The 23,560-nt window shown below is 43.2% G+C and overlaps 1 protein-coding gene across 1 annotated transcript in view; it reads left to right on the plus strand.

Annotated features, from left to right (window-relative positions):
- The first annotated feature begins 1,632 nt into the window (after positions 1 to 1,632).
- TAOK3 (TAO kinase 3) overlaps positions 1,633 to 23,560 on the plus strand; it is a 115,705-nt gene continuing 93,777 nt past the window's right edge. Inside the window, 1 exon segment of the mRNA XM_032229324.1 lies at positions 1,633 to 1,729. The gene's annotated coding sequence lies outside the window, so the exon portion shown is untranslated.

The raw sequence follows: 23,560 nt of genomic DNA on the forward strand, positions 1-23,560 counted from the left end.
TTGTACTCCCACCCACCACCCAGGCGGAGGGCGAAAGACGAACCAAAGCAATGCACCCTGGAATAGGAATGGGAATAGAATATAGAAAAAGAATAGAAGGGAAGGGAAAAGAATTAGAATGAACAGAATAGAATAGAAATAGGAAAAAATAGAATAGAAGTAGAATGGAATGGAACACAATTAAAGTAGAATTAAGTAGAATGGAATGGAATGGAATAGAACAGAATTAAAGTAGAATTAAAGTAGAATGGAATGGAATAGAATAGAACAGAATTAAAATAGAATGGAATGGAATAGAACAGAATTAAAGTAGAATTAAGTAGAATGGAATGGAATAGAATAGAATGGAATAGAACAGAATTAAAGTAGAATTAAAGTAGAATGGAATGGAATAGAATAGAACAGAATTAAAATGGAATGGAATGGAATAGAATGGAACAGAATTAAAGTAGAATTAAGTAGAATGGAATAGAATAGAATGGAACAGAACAGAATTAAAGTAGAATTAAAGTAGAATGGAATGGAATAGAACAGAACAGAATTAAAGTAGAATTAAAGTAGAATGGAATGGAATAGAACAGAACAGAATTAAAGTAGAATTAAGTAGAATGGAATGGAATAGAACAGAACAGAATTAAAGTAGAATGGAATGGAATAGAATGGAACAGAATGAAAGTAGAATGGAATGGAATAGAACAGAACAGAATTAAAGTAGAATGGAATGGAATAGAACAGAATTAAAGTAGAATTAAGTAGAATGGAATGGAATAGAATGGAATGGAAGAGAACAGAATTAAAGTAGAATTAAAGTAGAATGGAATGGAATAGAACAGAACAGAATTAAAGTAGAATTAAAGTAGAATGGAATGGAATAGAATGGAACAGAATTAAAGTAGAATTAAGTAGAATGGAATAGAATAGATAATAGAATAGAATAGAAAATAGAATAGAATTAAAGTAGATTAGACTACACTAGAATAGAATAGAATTAAAATAGAATTAAAATAGAATAGAATAGAATAGAGAATAGAATAGAGAATAGAATAGAGAATAGAATAGAGAATAGAATAGAATTAGAATAGAATAGTAGAATAGAATAGAATAGTAGAATAGAATAGGATCAAAATAGCATAGAATAGAAATAAAATAGAAACAATAGAATTCTTCATGGGGCAAGCGTGATGGGACACACAAGGAGTTTCTCTTTAGCAGCAGTCGCCGCCCAGGTGGCATCTTCTACCTCCAACCAGCAGAATCAGAACTCAGGGCTTTTCGCCCCAGGCAACACTTACTTCCTGGCTCTTTTTTTTAAAAAAAAAACAACCCGGTGCATCGTGCGCAGCATCCCCCCCCCCCCGCACCTACGAATCCCGCTCCCACCAATCCCCCCTCCCGACGCGTGGGCGGAGCCCGATCCATCTTTTACCTCGGAATGCGGAAGCCACAGCTGATTGGTCCGCTGCGAGAGAGCGGTGGCGGGGGGGGGTGGTAGCGTCAGAGCTAAATCCGAGCCGGGCCAGGCTGAAGACATCGAGCGCCGATTCCTCGCTCCGACCGCCAGGGTCCCTCCCGGAGGTTTCGCCCAGGCCGGGCAAGCCGAGCGCCGCTCGGGTCGATCGCCCTCGGCCGCGCCTGACGGAGCGAGCGGCGGCTGCTTCTCCGGCGGGCGGAGGTCGCTCGGAGTCCGGACGCCGCCGCCTTCGCCTTCCCGGAGCGCACCGGACGCCGGGTAGGAACTTTTCCCGGCGCCAGACGGGGAAGGAAGCACTTTTGGGGGCGGTGGGGAAAAAAAAAGAGACGGGGGGGGAATTAAAAAAAGGGGGGGTCGCATCGCAAGGGGGGGGGACGCGGCTGCCCAGGCGGGGAGAATTGAGGGCGGCTTTTATTTATTTGTATTTATCTTTTCCAAGTTGAAAGGCTGCGCGGGGAGGGAGAAAAAGAAAGAAAGAGGAAGGGGGGAACGCTAGAGGTCATCTAGTCGGGCTTTCTGTTCGGGGTATGCGGGGTGGGGGGAGGAGGAGAGCGCCGCCGAGCAGAGCCTTGGCTGTTTAAAGAGTTCCAGTGCGGGGGGGAGGGGGCAACTTGGGAAGAGGGGGGCTGGGGAGGAGGGGGGGTCTGGGGTGGGCAAGAGAGGAGGGGGAAGAGGGGGGCAATATTGGGAGAAGGGCGGGAGAAGGCAAGAGATGGGGAGGAGGGTGGGGGGCTATAATGGGAGAGGTGGGGAGAGCAAGAGGGGTGAGGGGTGGTCTGCAGGGGCAAGAGATGGGGAGAGGGGTGGGTTGGGGGTTATATTGGGAGGGTTAGGGAGGGCAAGAGAGGGGTGGGGGTGCTATATTGAGAGGGGTGGGGGGCTATAATGGGAGGGGTGGGGGAGGTAAAGAGATAAGCTGATGGGTGTGAATAAATTATTTTCAACAAAAGAGAACAGAATCGAGCCAATTTGGGGTAGCGGTTAAGGGGGGCGCAGACTGTGAGTTCTAGTTCCGCCTTCGGCATGAAAACCTGGCTGTGAGTCAATTACCAGGAGACGGAGTTCTAGTCCCACTTTAGGCATAAGAGTCAACTGGGCGTCTTTGGGCTGATGACTAGGGGACTGAGACTTCTAGCTCCACTTTAGGTATGAATTCTAGCAGGGTGACTTTGGGCTGATCCAAAGGAGGCTGGGAGTTCTAGTCATAAGAGTCAACTGGACGACTTTGAGCCAAATACTAAGAGTCTGGGACTTCTAGCTCCACTTTAGGTATGAAATCTAGCAGGGTGACTTTGGGCCAATCCGAAGGAGGCTGGGAGTTCTAGTCCCACTTTAGGCATAAGGGTCAACTGGGCGACTTTGAGCCAATTACCAGGAGACTGGGACTTCTAGCTCCACTTTAGGTATGAAATCTAGCAGGGTGAACTTTGGGCCAATCCGAAGGAGGCTGGGAGTTTTGGTCCCACTTTAGTCATAACAGTCAACTGGGCGTCTTTGGGCTGATGACTAGGAGACTGGAACTTCTAGCTCCACTTTAGGTATGAATTCTAGCAGGGTGACTTTGGGCTGATCCGAAGGAGGCTGGGAGTTCTAGTCATAAGAGTCAACTGGACGACTTTGAGCCAAATACTAGGAGTCTGGGACTTCTAGCTCCACTTTAGGTATGAAATCTAGCAGGGTGACTTTGGGCCGATCCGAAGGAGGCTGGGAGTTCTAGTCCCACTTTAGGCATAAGGGTCAACTGGGTGACTTTGAGCCTATTACCAGGAGTCTGGGACTTCTAGCTCCACTTTAGGTATGAAATCTAGCAGGGTGACTTTGGGCCAATCCGAAGGAGACTGGGAGTTCTAGTCCCACTTTAGTCATAAGAGTCAACTGGGCGTCTTTAGGCTAATCACTAGGAGACTGGGACTTCTAGCTCCACTTTAGGTATGAAATCTAGCAGGGTGACTTTGGGCCGATCCGAAGGAGGCTGGAAGTTCTAGTCCCACTTTAGGCATAAGGGTCAACTGGGTGACTTTGAGCCTATTACCAGGAGACTGGGACTTCTAGCTCCACTTTAGGTATGAAATCTAGCAAGGTGAACTTTGGGCCGATCCGAAGGAGGCTGGGAGTTCTAGTCCCACTTTAGGCATAAGGGTCAACTGACTGACTTTTTAGCCTCCCCCCCCCCTCTCTCTCTCTCTCACACACACACACACACACCAGCCTACCTACTAGGGTTGTTGCACAAGAAAAAGGGAAGAAGGAGGAAGGGACGCTAGGCCTGTTCTCCCACCTTGAGTTATTTATAAAAATAAAGAAGGCAGGATGAAAAAAAATGTAAATAAAATGTAAAAAATGGAATCCACCCCTGATTTAATGAACTGTGCTGACTTGACCATGAGAACAACGGATCCTTTGTCTTTAGAGAAAGAGATTAGACAACAGTTGAAGGACAGGGAGGCAAACACAATCTTGAGATAAGGATGGGCTGCACCTTTCCAGGGCCAAGTGCTTTCACAGTATTCTCCCATGGAGTTGGAAGGGACCTTGGAGGTCTTCTAGTCCAACCCCCTGCTCAGGCAGGAAACCCGATGCCATTTCAGACAATGGGCTGTCCGATATCTTCTTTAAAACTCCCAGTGTTGGAGCATTCACAATTTCTAAAGGCAAGTCATTATTCATTTCTCACACAATTTCCAAAACTTTTTTCCATCCCAAATTCTACCTTGAACTAAAAGATTAACTTTAAGCCAGACGCTAAGCCTGAGAGTGCCTTACTTTGAAAGCAATTTGTCGGTGGGGATTCTTAGTCAATCCAGGTCCTGGTTGTCCCAACTGATTTTTTTCTTTGAAGACTTTTCATCCAAGAAGCTTCTTCAGTTCTGACTGAATGATTATTCTCCCACCATCCTGCCAGAGCTGAAGAAGCTTCTTGGATGAGAAGCGAAACGTCTTCGGAGAAAAACCAGAAATCCAGTTAGTTGCCTCTGGAAAAAGCTTCTTAAAACAGCTGGAAAAGCTGTTATAAATGTAAATTTGTGTTTTGTCTTTTAAATGTTGGAAAATTCAATAAATACTATTTTAAAAAAAGAAAAGGAAAAAAAAACACCTCTGGGTTTGAAAGCAATTCCACTTAAAGTCAACCTGGGCAATACGTTTGCTTCTAAAATCCAAAACATCTGGAAGAAGGAATACTCCAACACACCAAATTAATTATAAGGTACCGAGTCAAGGAGAGGTTTCCTTATGATTACCACTAATTAATTTTGCAAGTGCAGTCATAGACAAAAAAAAAGGCAAAGATAAAAGGAGATGTGGAAACATTGCACCCTTGGCTGTAACTTTTCTAAATAAGCCAGAGATCAATCTGCCTTTTAAAATGTTTTCCAAAACGATTGGGAAAGTTTTCGTGAATATGGAAACTGCCTTCGTATATGCAGCCATTATTTTTCTTCCTTACATTTTGCTGTGGAATATACTGGTTAGACAGGACGCAGTGGCTAAGATGCTGAGCTTGTCGATCAGAAAGGTCGGCAGTTTGGCAGTTCGAATCCCTAGCGCCGCGTAACGGAGTGAGCTCCCATAACTTGTCCCAGCTTCTGCCAACCTAGCAGTTCAAAAGCACTTAAAAACGCAAGTAGAAAAATAGGGACCACCTTTGGCGGGAAAGGAACAGCGTTCCGTGCGCCTTCAGCGTTGAGCCATGCCGGCCACATGACCACAGAGACGTCTTCGGACAGCGCTGGCTCTTCGGCTTTGACGCGGAGATGAGCACCGCCCCCTAGAGTCGGGAACGACTAGCACATATGTGCGAGGGGAACCTTTACCTTTTATACTGGTTAGCAAGAATGTAATGTGGCTATCGAGTCCCAGAATGTCTTTTGAGTTCTGAAGAAACGTATACAGATAGTCCTCGACTTACAGCGGTTCATTTAGCGACCATTCCAAGTTACGACGGTGCTGAAAAATGAACCTTTTTTTCCCCACACTTAGGCCCTTTGCAGCATTCCCCACAGTCACGTGATGAAAATTTGGACATTTGGCAACTGACTCCTATTTATGACGGTTGCAGCGTTCCCCCCCCCCCAGGGGTGGGTGATCCCCTTTTGATCCCCTTTTGATCCCCTTTTGATCCCCTTTTGCGACCTTCTGATAAGCAAACAACCCCACGACCAAATTAACAATTGGCAGTTGATTCCCTTAACCCACTGTGTAACGTGGAGCAAAATTCACTTAGGCAGCGTCTCGCTTAACAGCGGAAATTTTGGGCACCCGGTTGCTGTTGTAAGTCTGAGGACTTCTTGCATTCTCAATTGTCTTCCCTCGTTTTGAATCTTGGGGGGGAGAGGCTGGGGGGGGGGGAGAAACCCTGATTTCCCCTCCCCTCCTTTCTTTCCGATTATCCTAGTTTTGTGTTATTTCTCCCCTAAATTTCCATGTAGGCCAGCAACCAGCTAGGCGTTTGCTTGATGCTAAGCGACATGAACTAAAATAGAATGGCAGAGAAATCTTGTAAAGTGGGTGAATTTAGCCTCATTTGGAAGGAGGGGTGTGTGTGTGTGTGTGTGTGTAGGGAAGTCAGGCTTGATAGAATAAGGATTGGATTGAGAATTTTGGGCCAAGTCAAGGCTGTTTCTTAGAAGCTCTTGTCCCAGGTTCCCGAATTTCTTAAATGCTTCCTGATCTTTAAATAGGCCTTCTACTAATAGTGCAAAAATTGCAAAGTTATATAACCGGAAACAAAAACCCCGAGTCTCGAATCATTTTTTTTTTCAGAGTTGCGTAACAACCTACACAAGCACACTTGAGTTTGTTCCCCTTACTACCCTAACCCCTCACCAAGCCTTATATGTTGTTACCTTTTTAATCTTAACCATCAGGGACGCTTGCAATAATTGGAAAAAAAAAAAAAAACAACCCAAATTTTAATATCACTTTAAACTGCGTGGACAGAACACTGGCTGGGAATGAGGGCCGCTTGAACCAGAGTGTTCTGACTGAGTCTTTCCAAGAGCCTGAAGCAAACCCCTTGTCCCGACAAAAAACCCTTTTATTAATTGACTGTGAATTCTGCTCGTTCTCATCCAGCAAAGTCTTTCGAGGGAGGATTTACGGTCACAGACCTTATCTGGCTTGGAGAGCTGCCAGGCCAATATTTGCAGAATATAGTAAGGAGTCTCGTAGAGTCACAAACCAATGAAGCGAACTAATGGTCTCCTGCAAACTCCACTCCCCTGTCGCTCCTCTTTTATTTATTTTAAAAAATTTATTTTATTTATTTTATTTTATTATTTCCTCTGGGAGGGGCCATTCACCGTCCACCCGTGGCTTTACTCCCAAGTCGACCCCTGTTCCTTAGCTGTTCCCTTCGTCTGGCAGCTCTGCGCAGGCGCACGCTGGGAACAGGCTCCAGCTGTTCGTCTGCCCCACTGATCTCCTGGGTACTTGAGAGACCGCCTCCTGCCAATTACCTCCCTACGACCAATTAGATCCCACAGATTAGGCCTCCTCCGGATACCATCAGCTAGCCAGTGTCGACTGTCGACCACCCGAGGGAGGGCCTTTTCTGTGGCTGCTCCGGCCCTCTGGAACGATCTCCCCGTGGAGATTTGGCCCCTCACCACCCTTCAGGCTTTCCGCATAGCCGTCAAGACCTGGCTGTTCCGGCAGGCCTAGGGCTGTTGAGTTCCCGGCCCCACTTGAATTGCTGCGTTTGTTGTATTTTTAATCTGTCTCTGTATTCTGTTTGTCTTGTTTGTTTTTGTATTGCCCCCTTCCTCATGTGTTTGTTCGCCGCCCTGAGTCCCCCCGGGAGTAGGGCGGCATACAAGTTTAATAAATACTAATACTAATCTCCGACTCTGAAGTCAGCTGATAACTGTCGGATGGCCCTGGCCCCCTCTCTGCCTCCGACACAGAGACCTCATCCGAGTCTTCCCCGGACTCCAGGACTGGCCCATGTTCCTCCCCAACCCTCCTCAGTGTCTGAATCTGCTGCCGGCAGGCCACAACACTGGGACAGTGCAACGACGGGTGACAAATACAGGCTACTTCCGAAGTGCCCCAAAGTTTGACCACGTGACCCATGGTGGGGGAAATGCTGTGACTGTCATAAGTGTGAAAAGCCAGCGATGTTCTGGGGCCCCTTTTGTGTTAGTTTTGTGTACCCGTTAGCTCCCCTGTTGTGTGACAGGCGATCTGGCGTAGCTTGTTTTTGCGTAGTTTCTCCCCTTGTGGCGAGGTCAGTCCTCTTAAAGCCCATTCAGGCGAATTAGGGAAATCTCTTCCAAATCTGCTTTTCCAATTTCTCACCAAGTAAATAATCAGATTTGAGAGAGAACAAGGGTTAATCTTAATCTACTTTGCTTAAGAGGGAAGCCAACGGAGTTTGCCTTCGCTCGTTCGGCGGACGGTGGTGGGAAGGTCCTCGACTTACAACGCGAGAACGGGCCCAAAACCTCCGTTGCTAAGCCGGACACTTGCTGCATTTTACGACCTACCTTTCAATAACCGTTAAGCGAATCACTGCTGTTCTTAAATTAGTCAGAGGGCGGTTAAGGTGAATCTGGCTTCCCCCATCATTTTGAAGTTGCAAAATGTGATTGCATCACCCTAGGACAGTGGTTCCCAAACTTGGCAACTTTAAGACTTGTGGACTTCAACTCCCAGAATTCTCCAGCCAGCAGAACTGCCTGGAGAATTCTGGGAGTTGAAGTCCACAAGTCTTAAAGTTGCCAAGTTTGGGAACCACTGCCCTAGGATAATGACATCATCATCATCTTTTAATGAACCCATAATCCTGTGCAGGGTGGAGTCTGGGCAACTGAACGGAGCTGAGTGTTTATTGGCCGGATGCCTTTCCCTGTCGCCGATATGGAGTTTTGTTCAGCAGATGTAATCTCATTGTGCCCAGAGAGAGAGAGATATTTGCCTCTACCTAGGATTGAACTCACAGCCTCTTGAGTGTGAGGCCAGAGCTCCCCCTCTAGGCCACTACACGACTCCACCCTAGGGTAGTGTAATTGAAGAAGCTTCTTGGATGAGAAGCGAAACGTCTTCGGAGAAAAACCAGAAATCCAGTTAGTTGCCTCTGGAAAAAGCTTCTTAAAACAGCTGGAAAAGCTGTTATAAGTGTAAATTTGTGTTTTGTCTTTTAAATGTTGGAAAATTCAATAAATACTATTTTAAAAAAAGAAAAGGAAAAAAAAACACCTCTGGGTTTGAAAGCAATTCCACTTAAAGTCAACCTGGGCAATACGTTTGCTTCTAAAATCCAAAACATCTGGAAGAAGGAATACTCCAACACACCCAATTAATTATAAGGTACCTAGTCAAGGAGAGGTTTCCTTATGATTACCACTAATTAATTTTGCAAGTGCAGTCATAGACAAAAAAAAAAGGCAAAGATAAAAGGAGATGTGGAAACATTGCACCCTTGGCTGTAACTTTTCTAAATAAGCCAGAGATCAATCTGCCTTTTAAAATGTTTTCCAAAACGATTGGGAAAGTTTTCGTGAATATGGAAACTGCCTTCGTATATGCAGCCATTATTTTTCTTCCTTACATTTTGCTGTGGAATATACTGGTTAGACAGGACGCAGTGGCTAAGATGCTGAGCTTGTCGATCAGAAAGGTCGGCAGTTTGGCAGTTCGAATCCCTAGCGCCGCGTAACGGAGTGAGCTCCCATAACTTGTCCCAGCTTCTGCCAACCTAGCAGTGTAATTGTCCTAAATATGAGTCAGTTGCCAAGCATTTCTGGACTCCAGGCAGCTAACCAAAAGAACATTCTAGTTAAAAAGAAGAAGCAATAGAATAGAATGGAACAGAACGGAACAGAACAGAATAGCAATAGAATAGAACAGAATAGCAATAGAATAGAATAGAATTACAATATAGAATATATTTATAATATAGTATAGAATAGGTAGAATTACATTATAGAATATAATTACATTATAGCATAGAAGAATATAGAATAGCAATAAAATAGAATAGAATTACATTATAGTGTAGAATATAGAATAGCAATAGAATTGAATAGAATTACATTATAGTATAGAATATAGAATAGCAATAGAATAGAATTACATTATAGAATAGAATTACATTATAGTGTAGAATATAGAATAGCAATAGAATAGAATAGAATTATATTATAGAATAGAATTACATTGTAGTATAGAATAGAATATAGAATAACAATAGAATAGAATTACATTATAGAATAGAATTACATTATAGTATAGAATAGAATATAGAATAACAATAGAATAGAATAGAATAGAATTGCAATATAGAATGGAATTACATTATAGTATAGAATAGAATATAGAATAACAATAGAATAGAATTACATTATAGAATAGAATTACATTGTAGTGTAGAATAGAATATAGAATAGCAATAGAATAGAATAGAATAGAATTGCAATATAGAATGGAATTACATTATAGTATAGAATAGAATATAGAATAACAATAGAATAGAATTACATTATAGAATAGAATTACATTGTAGTATAGAATAGAATATAGAATAGCAATAGAATAGAATAGAATTGCAATATAGAATGGAATTACATTATAGTATAGAATAGAATATAGAATAACAATAGAATAGAATTACATTATAGAATAGAATTACATTATAGTATAGAATAGACTATAGAATAGCAATAGAATAGAATAGAATTACAATATAGAATAGAATAGAATTACAATATAGAATAGAATTACAATATAGAATAGACTATAAAATAGCAATAGAATAGAATAGAATTACATTATAGTATAGAATATAGAATAGCAATAGAATAGAATTACATTATAGAATAGACTTACATTATAGTGTAGAATATAGAATAGCAATAGAATAGAATAGAATTTCAATATAGAATAGAGAAGAGAAGACAAGAGAATAGTTGGAAGGGACCTTGGACATCTTCTAGTCCAACCCCCTGTTCAGGCAAGAAACCCCACACCACTTCAGACAAATGGTTATCCAACATCTTATAAAACGTTAGAGCATTCACAACTTCTGGAGGCAACTTCTGTTCCACTGATTAATTGTTCTAACTGTCTAAGGAAATTTCTCCTCAGTTCTAAGTTGCTTCTCTCCTTGCTTAGTTTCCACCCATTGCTTCTTGTTCTACCCTCAGGTGCTTTGGGAAATAGCTTGACTCCCTCTTCTTTGGGGCAGCCTCTGAGATATTGGAAGTCGGCTATCATGTCACCCCTAGTCCTCCTTTTCATCAAACTAGACATACCCAGTTCCAGCAACCGTTCTTTATATATTTTAGCCTCCAGTCCCCTATATAAAATGGGTAAAAAATTCGCTTAGCAGCTGTCTCACTTAGCAACAGAAATGTTGGGCCCAGTCGTGGCCGTAATTGGAGGACTCCCTGCCTAAAATGTAATTTTATGAATTCATTTCATTCTGGCGCATTTTCACAGGGCCCCCCCCCCCTTTTTTTTGGTTTGCCTTAAAGGACCGGGAAAATCGGAGATAAAACCTTGGCTTGTGCACGCATCTTGACACAATCTCCCTTTTAAATAAGCCATGGGGATAAAATAATTGCACACCCATGTGTGCGGTGCGTAGGAGAGCTGTGTCATAACTTTAGTTCCCCAGAGGAAGGGTGGGATGAAGTTTGACTAAAAAAACGTAACCACTTCCTCCAGCTGATTCTGAAAGCGGAAATAAAATTCGATATACAGATACTGTCCTGTGTTGGCAATTGTACTCTCCACTGCCTGTTTTTTCCTCCCAAATGCTCCATGCTCTAATATTTCTCTTATTTGCCATATAATCTTGCCATCTATCATCATTGGTGCTTTGTTCTTTGTTCCGCAGCTATAAAATTTGGCTCATTCCCGCAGTCTTTCCTGGATTTGCCGATGATTGACGTAGTCACCTCAATTTTATCCCAAAGGGGCTTTTTCAGGAGGCAACTGGACTTTTCTTGTTTCTTTTTCTTTTGAAGATGTTTCGCTACTCATCTAAGAAGCTTCTTCAGCTCCGACTGGATGGTGGGGTGGAAGGATTTATACTCCTCTCAGGCAGCTGGTCATTTGCATCCTTTTTAGAGAGTCATTGATGCCACTTGGAGGATTTATATTCCTTGCAGGCAGCTGGTCATTTGCATCCTTTTGAGAGGGTCATTGAGGCCACTTGGAGGATTTATATTCCTTGCAGGCAGCTGGTCATTTGCATCCTTTTGAGAGGGTCATTGAGGCCACTTGGAGGATTTATATTCCTTGCAGGCAGCTGGTCATTTGCATCCTTTTGAGAGGGTCATTGAGGCCACTTGGAGGATTTATATTCCTTGCAGGCAGCTGGTCATTTGCATCCTTTTAGAGAGTCTTTGAGGCCACTTGGAGGATTTATACTCCTTGCAGGCAGCTGGTCATTTGCATCCTTTTGAGAGGGTCATTGAGGCCACTTGGAGGATTTATATTCCTTGCAAGCAGCTGGTCATTTGCATCCTTTTAGAGAGTCTTTGAGGCCACTTGGAGGATTTATACTCGTTGCAAGCAGCTGGTCATTTGGATCCTTTTTAGAGAGTCATTGAGGCCACTTGGAGGATTTATACTCCTTGCATGGAGCTGGTCATTTGTATCCTTTTTTAGAGAGTCATTGAGGCCACTTGGAGGATTTATATTCCTTGTAGGCAGCTGGTCATTTGCATCCTTTTAAAAGGGTCATTGAGATCACTTGGAGGATTTATACCAGTCATCTCTTCTGAACCTTGTTTAAGGAGGGAGTATCTGCCCCGTAAAACACATTGCTTGAAGTGATAGAATCATAGGGGCGGAGGGGACCTTGGAGATCTACTAGTCTAACCCTCTGCCCAAGGCAGGAGTTCTTATACTATCACAGACAAATGTCCCAAAAGTCCTTTTTTTTGCAGGGGCCAATGGACTTTCTTGTTTTTTTTCCTTTTGAAGACGTTTCGCTTCTCATCCAAGAAGCTTCTTCAGCTCTTGGCCGGCTGATGGAGAAGAGAAGGATTTATACTCCTTGCAGACAGCTGGTCATTTGCATCCTTTGAGAGGGTTGTTGAGGCCACTTGGAGGCTTGTCCTCAGGTCACTGAGCAGTGCAAAAGGGTGTGGAGCCTTCTCGGAATGGCTAAAAGCCTCCACACCTATTTGCACAACTCAGGCGACCCTGAGGACACGAAGAAAGCTTCAAGTGGCCTCAACGACCCTCTCAAAGGATGCAAATGACCAGCTGTCTGCAAGGAGTATCAATCCTTCTCTTTCCCACCATCTGGTGGAGCAACGTGGAACAAAAGTCACTTAGCTGACTTTTTAAGTTTATAAATATGTATTTATAAATGTACAAATATCAATTTATAAATTATAAATCAACTGTGGTTGGTCCTATGTTGAGAACTCCTCTTCCTCCTTCTCACTCCTTCTCCTCCTCCTCCTTCTCCCTCCTCCCTCCTCGTCCTCCTCCTCCTTCTCACTCCTTCTCCCTCCCTCCTCCCCTCCTCTTCTTCTGTTTTCTCCTCCTCCCCCTCCTTCTTCTGTTTCCTCCTCCCTCCTCCTTCCTTCCTCTTCCTCCTCCACCTCCTCCTCTTCTTCTTCTTTTCTCCTCCTTCTCCTCCTCCTCCTCCTCCTTCTATTCCCTCCTCTTCTTCCTCCTCCTCCTCTTCTTCCTCCTCCTCTCCTTCCCCTTCCCCTTCCTCCTCCTCCTCCTCCTCTTCTTCTTCTTCTTCTTCTTCTTCTTCTTCTTCTTCTTCTTCTTCTTCTTTTCTCCTCCTCCTCTCCTCCTCCTCCTATTCCCTCCTTTTCTTTTTCCTCCTCCTCCTCTTCTTCCTCTTCCTTCTTCCTCTTCTTCCTCTTCTTCCTCCTCCCTCCTTCTCTTCCTCCTCCCTCTTCTTTTTCCTCCTCCTCTTCTTCCTCTTCTCACTCTTCCTCCTCCTCCTCTTATTATTATTATTACTGCTCCCATAAATGTTTGTGGATAATCTGAAACTTGGCGCACAGCCTCGACGGGGTGAAGAGCTGGGGCACCCCTGTTCCGTCCACTCTTTGCACAGCGGGGGGGGGGGAGCTGGATTTCGGGAGCTGCCCTATATTAGCAGAAGGGGAAGGGGGGGCTGGCATCCCTGCAGAAAGCCAAGCAGGCCTGAAGGTAAAAACATGAGTCACATCCTGACTGATCCACTCACTCTCTCTCTCTCTCTCTCTTCCCCCACCCCCAAAATTGTGCCATGCATTAAAAGAACCTATCCTTTCCTCCCCCCCCCCACTTCCCCCACTCCTCCTTCCCTTCCATCATCTTTCCTATGGGGAGCCTTCCCAGGGGCCTTCCCGGGTCTGTGTTGTGCCCCCCTCCCTCCCCTAAATTTCGCTTTTTGATGGAAAGCCAGCGGCTGGGGGGGGGAGGGATGGGGATATGGGGGGGGGGGGCGAGGGAGAAGAAGGAGCAGCTTCTGCCCAGCTACATAGAGGGGGAATTGCAACCGGCTGGTTATTTTTAGCATCTGAAGTTATCTCACTGCAAGCTTGAGAGTCTGTGGTTGCAGATGCTGGTGAATAAGGGTTGTGTGTGTTGTGTGTGTGTGTGTGTGTGTGGTGTCCTTATTTCCCCCCCCCTCCCTGTGCTTCCTCCCTCCCCCCTCTCTTCTTGCCAGCTCTTCCAGCAGAGAGATTGCCAGCAGACTTGACGGGTATGTTACTTTATTTTTATTTTTTTTAAACGGGGGGAGAGAGAGAGAGAGAGAGGGAAGAAATCTGGGGAAGGGGCTTGAACTCTTGAATTCTCCTCCCGGAGACCTCCCCCCCCCGTCCTCCTCCCCCTCTCCCCCTTGTGGAGGATTTGAGGAAGGGGCTTGGTCTATTTCATTGGGATCTGACTGGCTGAGTCAATAAATATGGGGTGAGTGTAACTATTGGTTAGTTTCTGGATTAAAAAAAAAAAAAAACACCCCCAACATGCTTGTTGTTTACATTTTGCACCAGTAACGTGTCGCATATTTTTTAAACACCCCCCCCCCCCCCGCATTTCTTTTCTTTAACCTGCCATAATCCACCATTTAGGACCTGCGAAAGCTAGCTAAAGAATCTCGGGGTTTGAGAAACAGCTAACGGAGCAAGTTTCGAACCCTGCTCTCCCCCCCCCCACCCACCCCCATTTCTTTCAAAAAGCATCGCAGCGAATACTTGAAAACTTAAGTATGATATTTTTTTTTTTTTAGGGCAGCTTGCATTTTTTTTAAAAAAAGATTTTATTTTATTTTTTAAACCGGGATGGGGATGATGGCTCGTCCTCTTTATTTTGCTGTGATTTTTTTATTTGGGGGGGTTGGGTGGGGTGGGGAGGAAGAGAATGTGCTAAAACGCTCAGGCTCATTTCCATTTCTGCAAGTATTTTTTTATTTTTATTTTTTTTTTAAAAAGAAGCTAGAATAGGAAGTCAAAGAATGTAGCCTGGAAAATAATATCTATATATATATTTTTAAAAAGGCAGTGCTAACAAAAACCCTCAATTTTTATTTATTTATTTTTTTTGTTGCTAGGAAAACTGCATGGATGTGTCACTGTAGGCAGCAGAGTTTCAATTGAGAGCCTTTTAATTTTTTTTAACCTTCTTCTCTTCTAGAAAATCTGCAAAGAGGCGTCTCTTTTGCCAGGGTAGTTTAGGAGTTGAAGATGGTAACCTTTTGGGTTGTGTTTGTGTGTGTGTCTCCTTTTAGAGAGTCATTGAGTGTGTTTGTGTGTGTGTGTGTGTGTGTGTGTTTTAATGGTGTAGCTTCCTTGAGTCCTCTCCCTTGTATAGAAAACTTGGATATAATTCGCCTAAGTAAACAAGAGAGGAACAGAATAGATCTGGGAAAGTTTTCTATCGTTCCTGAATTCTTGCATTAGAATTTATTTAATCCACACCTACCCACCCAGTTACCACAAGAAGGTATTACAGGTATCAAACAACTTTTACGTATTTCTCAGGGGTTAAGACGCTGAGCTTGTCGATCAGAAAGGTGGTCGGCAGTTGGGCGGTTCGAATCCCCAGCACCGCGTAACGGAGTGAGCTCCCATGACTTGTCCCAGCTTCTGCCAACCTAGCAGTTCGAAAGCATGTAAAAAATGCAAGAAGAAAAATAGGGAGCATCTTTGGTGGGAAGGGAACAGCATTTTGTGCACCTTCGGCATTGAGTCATGCCAGCCACGTGACCACGGAGACGTCTTCGGACAGCGCTGGCTCTTTGGCTTTGAAACAGAGATGAGCACCGCCCCCTAGAGCCGGGAACGGCTAGCACATGTGTGCGAGGGGAAACTTTACCTTTTTTTTTAAGCGAGATGTTCAGCTGCTCTTTAGGTAAAAGTTGTGTTTAGGCTAATTGGGCGGAGAGGGGGGAATAGACATAATGCAGAATAACAGAGTTGGAAGGGACCTTGGAGGTCTTCTAGTCCAACCTCCTGCCTAGGCAGGAAACCCTACGCCACTTCAGACAGATGGTTCTCCAATCTCTTCTTAAAGACTTCCAGTGTTGGGAGCATTCACAACTTCTGGAGGCAAGTTGTTCCACCGATTTAATTGTTCTGACTGTCAGGAAATTTCTCCTTAGTTCTAAGTTGCTTCTCTCCTTGATTAGTTTCCATCCGTTGCTGCCTCTTCTGCCTTCGGGGGCTTTGGAGAATAGTTTGACTCCCTCTTCTTTGGGGCCACCCCTCAAATGTTGCTCTAGGCGTTAGGTAGAACTTTGAAAAGTCGGAGGTTGTTCAGTGATTCAAGGGCCTGTTCCTTGAGGGTTTGCAGCTAGTCAGAAGCGAGTGGGACTGTAATAAAAAATTGAACAAGTCCCAGAGGTGCTTCCTTCTCCCCAAGTGCCAAACTGGACTTTCTTGTTCTTCTCTGAAGACGTTTTGCTTCTCATCCAAGAAGCTTCTTCAACACTGACTGGATGGTGGGGAAGGGAATGATTGATACTCCTTGCAAACAGCTGGTCATCTGCACCTAAATCCTTCCATTTCCCACCATCCGGTCAGAGTTGAGGAATGGATGAGAAGCAAAACATCTTCAAGGAGAAAAACAAAAACTCTTGAAAAAGCACCTTTGGGAGAACAAGTGACCTGGATGATGGAGAATCTCCATAGACAACAAGGCCAACGGGAGCCCAGTCGTATCTTCTGAGCCTTGGCAGCTGGTCATTTGGATCCTTTTTTAGAGAGTCATTGAGGCCACTTGGAGGATTTATATTCCTTGTAGGCAGCTGGTCATTTGCATCCTTTGAGAGAGTCATTGAGGCCACTTGGAGGATTTATACTCCTTGCAGGCAGCTGGTCATTTGCATCCTTTGAGAGAGTCATTGAGGCCACTTGGAGGATTTATATTCCTTGTAGGCAGCTGGTCATTTGCATCCTTTTAAAAGGGTCATTGAGATCACTTGGAGGATTTATACCAGTCATATCTTCTGAGCCTTAGAGGGAGTATCTTCCCTGTAAAACACATTGCTTGAAGTGATAGAATCATAGGGGCGGAGGGGACCTTGGAGGTCTACTAGTCTAACCCTCTGCCTAAGGCAGGAGTTCTTATATCATCCCAGACAAATGTCCCCAAAGTCCTTTATTTTGCAGGAGCCAATGGACTTTCTTGTTTTTTTTCTTTTGAAGATGTTTCGCTTCTCATCCAAGAAGCTTCTTCAGCTCTGTCTGGATAGTGGAGAAGGGAAGGATCTATACTCCTTGCAGACAGCTGGTCATTTGCATCCTTTGAGAGGGTTGTTGAGGCCACTTGGAGGTTTGTCCTCAGGTCACTGAGCAGTGCAAATGGACCTGGAGCCTTCTCAGAATGGCTAAAAGCCTCCACACCCATTTGCACAACTCAGGCGACCCTGAGGACACGAAGAAAGTTTCAAGTGGCCTCAACGACTCTCTCAAAGGATGCAAATGACCAGCTGTCTGCAAGGAGTATCAATCCTTCTCTTGCCCACCATCTGGTGGAGCAACGTGGAGCAAAAGTCACTTAGCTAACTTCTGACTTATTAAATTTATAAGTATATATTTATAAATGTATAAATATCAATTTATAAATTATAAATCAACTGTGGTTGGTCCTATGTTGAGAACTCCTCTTCCTCCTTCTCCCTCCTTCTCCTCCTCCTTCTTCTCCCTCCTCCTCTTTCTCTTCCTTCTCCCTCCTCTTTCTCTTCCTTCTCCCTCCTCCTCTTCTCCCTCCTTCCTCCTCCTCCCTCCTCCTCTTCTTCCTCCTCCTCCCTCCTCCTCTTCCTTCTCCTTCTCCCTCCTCCTCTTTCTCTTCCTTCTCCCTCCTCCTCTTCTCCCTCCTCCTCTTCCTTCTCCTTCTCCCTCCTCCTCTTTCTCTTCCTTCTCCCTCCTCCTCTTCTTCCTCCTCCTCCCTCCTCCTCTTCCTTCTCCTTCTCCCTCCTCCTCTTTCTCTTCCTTCTCCCTCCTCCTCTTCTTCCTCCTACTCCCTCCTCCTCTTCCACCTCCCTCCTCCTTCTCCCTCCTCCTCTTTCTCTTCCTTCTCCCTCCTCCTCTTTCTCTTCCTTCTCCCTCCTCCTCTTCCTCCTCCTCCTCCTCCTCCTCCCTCCTCCTCCTCCTCCAAATGGGCGTGGAGCCTTCTCGGCATGGCTAAAAGCCTCCACATCCATTTGCACTCCTCAGGTGACCCTGAGGGCATGGACACACCTCCAAGGGGCCTCAACAACCCTCTCAAAGGATGCAAATGACCAGCAAAATGGGATCGTGCGCACATGCACCGGGCGGGGGGGGTTTGCACACTCATGCATGGAGGGGTGCTGTTGCACACAGATGCACGGGGAGGGGCATTGCATTATGGGTGTCGGCACGCGCTTGTGTACTCCTCGCGCACAAGTGTGCTTTCGGCCCCCAAGGGAAAAAAGGTTCGCTACGACTGGCCTCAGCCATGTTTACCTTTTAGCCTCCAAAGGCATCTTAAGAGTCCGCAGATTATTATGAGACCTCCTCTAATGTAGCAGCAAGAGAGTGCGATTGGTTTAATCTCCTTTGCTAGCCCTCTAATGATAGCCACAGGGCCTGCCATCTGTTCAGATCCATGGCAGTTCGTTTCCAAATAGGCATGTCCCCCATCGGTTTTGGCCAAATCCCGAACATCTGCAGTGGCATTGTGTAGCACTTGGTTTTTATGCTTTTCCCCAAAAGGCCAATAATCCCAATCTGATTTTGTGGCTGGACGGCCCTGTTCCACTTAATCCTGAGATGAAAACCCAGTGTTTGGATCAGCGGCGGGATTCAATTTTTTTTTTTTTTAGTACCAACTACCAGTTCTGTGGGCATGGCCTGGTGGGCATTGCTTGTCTTGGTGGGCGTATCGGGGTTCCAAATAGCATCTAAAAGTAAATCAGAGTCCAAAGGCAAAGGATTCCTCAAAGTTCCAATTGATTAAGAGAGCCATGTTGGCACAACTGGGGAAACCCGAATCTGAAAGCTTCCCGGTTTTCCCCACCCAGTTGAAAGTTCAAGATCCTGCCCCCCACACTCACAAGTCCATCCCTTGGTCCAATCTCCCACTGCCAAACTGGCAGCTTCCACCCATCCAGTTCCGGTCAGGTGCAGAGGTGCAGAGACAAAGGATGACCTTGGCTTTCTAGAAAGAATGTTGTTATGGCTACATAGCATCTAACCCCGTACAATCCCCCCTCCCATCTTCCCACAGTAGAAAATGCATAGTAGAATAATAGAAAGCGTGGCAGGCTAAAGAACCCAAAGAAAAGATGGCTGCAGGCCTGACAGGGCATAGCTGGGGAAGGATACTGCAAAATCCCCATTCCGATCAGCTGGGAGGCAGAGAATAGATGAGGGTGGGACCAATCATAGGTGGTATTTACCTGTTCTCCAGACTACTCAAAATTTCCGTTACCGGTTCTCCAGAACTGTTCAAAATCTGCTGAATACCACCTCTGGTTTGGATCATTTCAAACAGCCCAGATCAGGGTTTGGTGAACTTTGGCAACTTTAAGATGGGTGGACTTCAACTCCCAGAATTCCCCAGCCACGAATCACCCATCTTAAAATTGCCAAGGTTGAGAAACATTGGCTCACACACACACACACACACACAATTATATGATTTATTATTGATTTGTTATTGATTTGTTATTGATTTATTGATTTATTATTTATTATTTATTTATTTATTATTTATTATTTATTATTTATTTATTATTTATTTATTATTTATGTATTTATTTATGTATTTATTTATTATTTATTATTTATTTATTTATTTATTATTTATTATTTATTTATTATTTATTTATTATTTATTTATTTATGTTTTATGTTTTATTTATTTATTGTTTATTGTTTATTATTTATTTATTTATTATGTATGTATGTATGTATGTATGTATTGATTGATTGATTGATTGATTGATTGTAGGTTGGGAGAGGAAGAGGCATTACCTGTATATATTAGAATCTTATCCGCTCCTGGGAAATTTAACTGTGTTTGCAATTGGGCGTCAATGTTTCCAAGGCGGAGTTTGTCAGAGTTTGTTGTAGAAGAATCAAATCCAGAAAAGCACACACACACAGATAACTGATTCAGCTGGATTCATTAACGTCTTTATATACGTAATAACAGATGAATAAATGTACAATAGTAGGTTATTTCAACGTGGTAGAGGTTACAAGCAGAACACAAGCAGGAGAGAACAGTTTCATTTCAGAGTTCATAGCAGACAGAGATCAGTTTCAGTTTCGATTCTCAGCACAGATTCAGATCTGTTGGCTGCCTTAGTTGCAATGCCTGATCTATTGCAGTCTATGAATATTCATACTCTTGACAAAGTTTTTTTTTTTAAATAAATGGATAGAGAACTTTTGGGAGGGGATTCATGGGCAACTAGATGTCACTGAAATAGGGTGGACTGCATTGTGGCGGAGATCAATGGCTTGACAGTGAATTCTGGCCGAGAAAATCTGGAAAAAGGAGCGATTGTGAGATCGCCCACTCGATAACTCCAGACAGCTGCTTTTTATGGGTAGACTGTGGGAACTGAGGTTTTTGCGATGAGCTTCTGATTTGAACGGCTGAGAGTTGACGGATTTCAATCAAGTTCAAATCCGTAATATAGCCTTTTTATTTTATTTCATTTTAGGTTTTTTTAAAAATCCCATCTTTATTACTTACAATACAATACAATAGCAGAGTTGAAAGGGGCCTTGGAGGTCTTCTAGTCCAACCCCCTGCCTAGGCAGGAAACCCTATACCGTTTCAGACAAATGGCTATCCACCATCTTCTTAAAGACTTCCAGTGTTGGGGCATTCACAACTTCTGGAGGCAACTTCTGTTCCACTGATTCATTGTTCTAACTCTCAGGAACTTTCTCCTCAGTTCTAAGTTGCTTCTCTCCTTGATTAGTTTCCACCCATTGCTTCTTGTTCTACCCTCAGGTGCCTTGGAGAATAGTTTGACTCCCTCTTCTTTGTGGCAACCCCTGAGATATTGGAAGACTGCTATCATGTCTCCCCTAGTCCTTCTTTTCATTAAACTAGACATACCCAGTTCCTGCAACCGTTCTTCCTATGTTTTAACCTCCAGTCCCCTAATCCTCTTTGTTGCTCTTCTATGCACTCTTTCTTTATGGATTTATAATTTGCCGAGCCTGATTTCTTAATCACTTTCCGAAATTGCTTCTTAACTATTGTTTAACTATTTACGAAAGCTTTGCAACAACATATTATAATAATAGCTATTGCTATAATAGCTATAATAGCTATTGCTATATTCTAGAGCACTGAGTATGTCTCCATCAATCCTTAGTAATATAAGTTTTAAATATAATTTTAATGACTTAAAATATTTTGGGGGGAAGGGTTGTTGTTTTTTTTTTTTTGAAGAAAACATAAAATGGTTGAGTAGAAAGTTGATTTTGGAAAGTTACCAATGGACTAGGAGTCCAGATGAATTTGAAATAAGGCATTGAAATTAATTTTAAGAATCCTCCCTATGGATAAACACTATTGTTTTGAAGTAATTGAATTAAAAACAACATGATATGATGGGACTTTGAAGGCTGGTCGCTAGAAGAACCCGAAAGAATGAACTATTGCAATTAAAGGAGGAGAATAATTTGACTTATTAATACAGGACAGAGCCAAATATTTTGACCTTGAACGAACTGAAGGATATTTGTGAACAATGGAGCCAGAAGATAATTTTAATAGCATCTGCCATTATAAATAAACTGTGTTTGTATGGAAGAACAAGTTTTACCAGACAAGGCTAAGACTGATTTAAAAGTGGATTTAAAAAATGACAGACTGCAGGAATAATGTAGAAAAAGTTGTTATACTGGATATACAAATGAAACCTGCTGATGTCTTAATAATTAAAAGGGATATACAAACAAGCAATGACTGGACACTTTTCCTATATTGAATTTCAAAAGAGACTTGTTAAAATTTTAAACAATTTTGTGACGGGGCAGAGGGAAAAAAAGATAAATGAAATCATTGTTTGAAGGGATTAAAGATCAAGACTGCTAAAAGTAAAAGGAAGGAATTTAAAGTTAGATTATTTGACCAAGGTTAACATAGATATGTTATTATCCCTTGTAACCCTTCATGGACTTTGCAAATCAGAACCAAATGACAAGGTTTTAAGGATTTATTTATAGATAAAGGATGAACTATGGGACAAATATATTGTTTCTTGTATTTTAAGAGAAGGAGATAAGTTAGTAAATTGTTTAGATTTGTGATGAAGGAAAAAGTTGTTTATGTATTTCTTTTCACTTTCTGTATTCTTTCTATTTTCCTTTCTATTTTTTTTCCCTTTTGAATTTGTAATTTTTTGAACTTTGCACATTTATAATGTTGGAATTTTTATGAACTGTCACTCCTTTGTTTGGATTTCCATGAGAAATCTTCTTTTTTTAAAGAAAATATCATTTTTAAACTGTGTGTTGTACAATGCTATCTGTAGATAGAATAGTTGTTATACAAGGATTCTCTGCAGTGGTGGGTTTCAAAAATTTTTAGAACCTCTTCTGTAGGTATGGCCTGCTTTGTGGAAGTGGCTTACTGGCCATGTGACTGGGTGGGAGTGACTTGCCGGCCATGTGACCGGGTGGGAGTTACTTGCCAGCCATGTGACTGGGTGGGCATGGCCAATTGTAAAATGTTGTGAAACTCACTTAACAACGCTCTTGCTTAGCAACCAAAATGTTGGCTCAAAAACTCTGGCATTTGAAGCATGCAAGTCTTAAAGCTGTCAAGTTACAAGACCCTTGCACCCCTAACCCTTTAGGGGGGAAAAAAACCCCAGGGGTATTCAAACTTGACAGCTTTAAGACTTGTGGACTTCAACTCCCAGAATTCCTCCTCCAGTCATATTGCCTTAGGAACTCTGGCGTTGAAGTGTGCAAGTCTTAAAGCTGTCAAGTTACAAGACCCTTGCATCCCTAACCCTTTAGAAAAAAGAACGCCAGAGGTGTTCAAACTTGACCGCTTTAAGGCTTGTGGACTTCAACTCCCAGAATTCCTCCTCTTGCTCTTCATCTTGATGATGTGCAGATGGATGGGGGGAGGGAGCTGGAACTGGTTCTAAACGGCTCTGTAGATTTGTGGAACGTCTTCTATAGAAGAGGTTAGAACTGGCAGGAACCCACCCCTGATTCTCTGAGACCCAAATATGGATGCCTTCATAGTTTAAAAAAAGGTTGTGAAACCTTCTTTTAATATTTCTTCTGTTTCTATACTGTCTACACCTGCAGTCCTGCAATTCTCCAAATTGAAGTTTCATTTAGGTTTCCTTTTCATCTGCTTTTTTCTTGGACGTTAAAACCTGTAAGCATTTGCTTCAGTTTCCGTTTTTAGTATATTATTATCTTGTCCATACAAATCTCTCAAACCCTTCTCCTGTCTTCCTCATTTGATTTTACCCTTTTATTTCTAATTCACTTCGTTCTGTCGGAAGCTTTTTGTTTAGCCCTCTGTCCAGTTTCAAAAACTCGTTTCGATGATCACTCCCCCTTCAATTTCTCTGCCTCTTAATTGGTGATAACCATCTTGCAGCTCTCTTTTCTTTGTTTAGAGTTAGAAGGGACCTTGGAGGTCTTCTAGACCGGTTCCACCACAAAA

Source organism: Thamnophis elegans, chromosome 13 (assembly GCF_009769535.1).
Source record: "Thamnophis elegans isolate rThaEle1 chromosome 13, rThaEle1.pri, whole genome shotgun sequence".
NCBI lineage: Eukaryota > Metazoa > Chordata > Lepidosauria > Squamata > Colubridae > Thamnophis > Thamnophis elegans.